The sequence below is a fragment of the Octopus bimaculoides genome, chromosome 18 (genome assembly GCF_046866305.1).
Source record: "Octopus bimaculoides isolate indiv1 chromosome 18, ASM4686630v1, whole genome shotgun sequence".
Classification (NCBI taxonomy): domain Eukaryota; kingdom Metazoa; phylum Mollusca; class Cephalopoda; order Octopoda; family Octopodidae; genus Octopus; species Octopus bimaculoides.
The window spans coordinates 9,571,419-9,576,418 of record NC_142945.1 but is presented as its reverse complement, the minus strand read 5'-3'; the positions used below and the strand labels follow the sequence as shown (position 1 = coordinate 9,576,418).

The window sequence follows — 5,000 nt, the reverse complement described above, 5'->3', positions numbered from 1 at the left end:
AGCAATGAAGAAAAGGAGTGAGTGGGTGTGAAAGAGAGAGAGAAGGAGAGTGAGTGAGAGAGAGAGAGAGAGGTGGGGAGAAAATGGAAGCGTAGTATAAAACATCGTAATTTTTTTACTACACTAACAGAAAAAAAAAATATTGGAAATTATTTAGACTTGGCAAAAGAACTGAGAAATCTTTGAAACATGACAATAAACGAAAAATCATTTTTTTTTCTTCTGTTGTCATAGGGACACTGGCACGGGAAAACACAAATAATTTGTTTGTTTTGTGGGTGGGAGGAGGGAGGAGGAGTTGGTGTTGAGACTGAGTAACGTTGAAATTGAAACACGAAACTTGTTAACTTTTTCCTTGTTTTTTAATTTTTTTTATAAGAATTATGCAGAACAGGTTTTGAAAGTTGACGAGGTTTTATTGTTATTCAATTTCAAAACATAAATTTGTTGTGTACAACGTGAGACACTGACGACGATGATGATGATGATGATGATGATGATATATGTATATGATTATTTTTTCTCAACCAGCTGCTGGTCGGCTACTTCAGGCTGATGACGAGCAATGACTCAGAAACATGTCCCTGAATGCAGACTAAAGCTGGGTGGAGACACAGGAAATGTGTCAAGGCCAACAGGAAGCGGTCTAGCTACCTAGGGCTAAATAGTAGCAGTATGATTCCCTTAATGGGTCTGTCACATTAAGTTGACAGTAAACAACTGCTTTATCGTAACACTGCTGCTTATATCTCTCTGTGAGATTTATAATTAGATCATTTCTAATTTTGTAACCAGTGAATGTGGTTGGTCCAGTTAGCGTCTACACCTTTTAATTAGCAATTCCACCTCGCTAATCACTAATTCATCCTCATTGTCTTCTTCAAAGAGTTCATAGAATTCCATTAGAAAAGCATCTATGCTTCACGCAACCATAAAATCCATGTATCGCGATATTTGTGTATGGACTGATGTATGAAGCACCAACTTCGCCTACCTCTTTAACCAATACTCAGTTTTAAAAACAAGGCGCGTGTGGTTCTGTAACTCTTCCATTGACAGATAGTAGAGACACAGTCTCACAAATTTTGCCAAGGCTTCTTTTAATTGCTCCTTTGCGGGCACACTTAAAACCTCTCCGCTTTTCGAGAGGCAGAGTTATGTACTTTTCCTTTTTGCCTTTTGTTTGATAAAATCGTCAAACAAGAAAGCTCATTTATTGTGGTTTACTTCTACAATTTCCTGTATGTTTTCAGAGAGCTAACCTATATGTAATGCCGCTTTTTGGTTCCAAACATTAGAAAATATATTTATAATAGCACATCATCGTGAAAATTATTTTGGTTATTAATTACCAGTGACTGCATTTACATTGCAGATTTCTACACTTACGTTTTTTCTTTTTCTGTAAATTTTCCGAAGTGTCAATGTGTATGTTTGTGTTTGTAAATCGCATATGTTTGTTTAAATTGTTATCATTCTCTTTTTTATTTGTCTAGAATTTATTTTTATATTCTGTATTTTCTTTTTTTTTTTTTCTTCTATTTTCACAATCTTTAACTATTTTTTCCTCGATTTCCCGATATTTACTCTTGCCTCTCCTCCAGACGAGGAAGAAGCCATCTTTAAAGATTTGGAAATGAACACTTTTTTTCTTTTTTTTTTCTTTTCGAAAAGTTAAATAAATGCTTAAAAGACAAATATTTTGTCAAGAATTCCAGAAATCTCTTGTTTGCAAATAATCCATTTTTTAATTATTTTTTTCATTAAATGAAATATGGCAGAATCCAATATTGCTGAAAGCGAAGCGACGCACGACCGATGTCAACAAATGCTAAATTTAACAAATAACAACCGTTATTAAGGAGAAAGATGGTCGGTTACATCTACCCCAGTGCGTAACTAGTACTTATTTCATCAACCCCGAAAGGATGAAATGCAAAGTTGACCCCGGCGGAATTTGGACTCGGAAGATGATCACGAAAACCAAAAGAAGCTCCACTCCGTATTCAAATTGATATGAAAATACAGGAGACAATTGAGAACTGAAGACGTACATCTAAGTGATGAAGTTGACCTAATTCCACACTCCTTTCTTTCACTGGATTCGATCCGTGTTTATACCTGCCTGTTTTGTAATACAAACAATGAATTTATTTTATTAATATCTTATCGATTTTCGTCGTTGCTCTTGCTTTTAGTACTTTTCATGTCGGTCATATTTGTGTTTTCAAGTGCCAAATACTGATTATATTCGTGAGTCTGTTTCAGAATAATTTCGTCAGTTTATATAGCTACAAAAAAAATTTCATTTATCCTTTTTTTTTTTTTTTAAATTAGTTTCCGTGGAATTAGAAACTTATCTTATGTTTTTTTTCAGGAACTTATAAAGTACTTCAATCTTTGCTTTTAGCTCCTCTTTCTCCTCCAGTAGAAAAAAAGTCTTATTAAAAAATGTAAAGAAAAATTTTCCAGAGAAATCTAATGTCTCAAACGCAGATCTATTGTTTACCCTAAGAATTGGAATAGACGTGCAAACATCTGTTTGTAAATTAATCGAATTTAAAAAAAAAAATTATTTCCAGCGGTAAGCAAATACATCTGTCTACAATGAAACGAGAACAGCAATAACAACAACGATTATACTACTACTACTACTACTACTACTACTACTACTACTACTACTACTACTACTACTACTACTACTACTACCACTACTCCAATAATAATAATAATAATAATAATAATAATAATAATAATAATAATAATAATAATGATAATAATAATAGCACATACCCAAGGCACACAGAGCTGCGCTCGGTAGTGAAGTGAAAGCGCGCTATAAAAATAAAACTACTGAACAATAATAATAATAATTCTTGTTGCTATTCTTATCACTATTATTATTATCATTAATTATTAATATCACAACTGCTGACCTCGTGCCAAAGGTTGAAACCAGCTACACAGATTTTAAAAAGTCATAGGTGTGGAAATGAAGGCGATCTTTCAGGAGGTCAACGGTAGGTCGATGATCCTAAGATAAGCAGGGTCGTCTCAAGGCATAGGAACATTGGGCAGTTGTCCAGAGAGCTCACAGGCTTAGGGAACCTAATTCAAATCTATGTGTGCTGTGGTTTGCTGTCAATAAATAAACACTATAGAGCCCAATGCATTGATTTGTCTAGGGACCCATACATAATGCTGTTGAGATTGCCCTGAAGATGAGTATTTAGAAGCTGGTTGCCGTCTATTTTCCCATCGGAGGCAGGATATCTAGACTTCTCCGAGCACGTAGAGTCATTTGTGAGTGCATCTTGCTCGTTAGCATTGGTGAACGCTAGGAACACCAGTATAGACGCACACTGGGCTACCACAGCTCATAGCATATGACATACTGGAGTGATGCGACAATTGAACTTCAGCGTCTGAAATAGTAGAATCTACGTCAGACTGTGCGGAATTTGAGTCGCTAGCACTGAATGGTTTTGCCTACAAATATTATTGTAGCATGCCACAGTTGTTCGCTTCTCCTTTAACATCCCAAATTCGTCAAAATTACCCTTGTCGTAAAATTTACAGGCTCATGTAGCATTTCCGTTTCCAACTTTGGCTTCCACTCCAATGATACTTGAAGATGATGAGGGTTTAGCCTGAGGGCGGAAGATCCGTCCTCAAACATTACAGCTACAGAATTTCCTTTGTCATAGCAACAACACTTTTCCTTGCCAAAGAATTTTGATGGATCACTTTGCTTGTCTGCCATTCTGTTTACCTGTCTGTCTTTCTACCCACCTTCTCTCTCTCTCTCTCTGTCTCTCTATCTGTCTCTGTCTGTCTGTCTGTCTGTCTGTCTGTCTGTCTCTCTCTCTCTCTCTCTCTCTGAATTCGCTACGTTGTACTGTGAGAAAGTTTGAGAGATGTGGTCTGTAAGCGCTTCTCATAGAAATAATTGATACGTAAGCTGCTGGAACGGTGCAATGACGAATCGACAAGCAATACAGTAAAAAACGATAATAAAACAACGTGTGTGTATATGTGTGAGTGAGAGAGAGAGAGAGAGAGAAAGAGCGTGTGTGCGTGTGTGTGTGAGTGTATGCGTGGTGTGCAGCTGTAGGTGCGTGTGTGTACGTGTGCGAGTTCGTGTATATATATATATATATATATATATATATATATATATATATATATATACATTTGTGTGTGTATGCATGTTTTGTTTGTATAGATAGAGAGAGGGAGCGAGAGACAGACAGACATGTAGATAGATAGATAGATAGATAGATAGATAGATAGATATAAATTCTGAATTCACGAATATGAAGTCATAACTTAACATATCATCATCATCACCATCATCATCATCATTATCAACATCATCATCATCACCACCACCACAATTACGACCATCACCATCATCAAAACCACCACCAACACCACCACCACCATCATCATCATCATCATTTTTGTTTTTTTATTATTGCCATCATCATCCTCGTCATCATCACTAACAGCATTATTGAATTGGAATAAACAAAATTATTTTCTGAAAAAAACAAAAAAACTACAACAACAACAACAACAATAAACATTTAGTATTATTTTTGGAGATGATCCAGAGAGATATGCGCGCGTATTGGCATCATCGAAGCCAGATAAGATGCAGTGCAGTGTGTCCAAGGATAGAGAGCGGGTCCCAGCATTGGCAGAGGAAAGATTTTAAAGATTTTGGCAGGAAAACCATTCTAAAAACATATAATTTATTATTATTATTATCATTATTATTATTATTATTATTATTATTATTATTATTATTATTATTATTATTATTATTATTATCATTATTATTATTATTATTATTATTATTATTCTTATTATTATTATTATTATTGTTATTATTATAGTTATTATTATTATTACTATTATTATTATTTATTATTACTATTACTATTACTATTATTATTATTATTATTATTATTATTATTATTATTATTATTATTGAT

The 5,000-nt window shown here is 34.4% G+C and overlaps 1 protein-coding gene across 2 annotated transcripts in view; it reads right to left on the bottom strand.

The window, feature by feature from the left end:
* The window catches only part of LOC149131980 (coiled-coil domain-containing protein 148-like), a 49,181-nt gene that overhangs the window by 19,226 nt on the left and 24,955 nt on the right, over window positions 1-5,000 (bottom strand). The window lies entirely within an intron of this gene.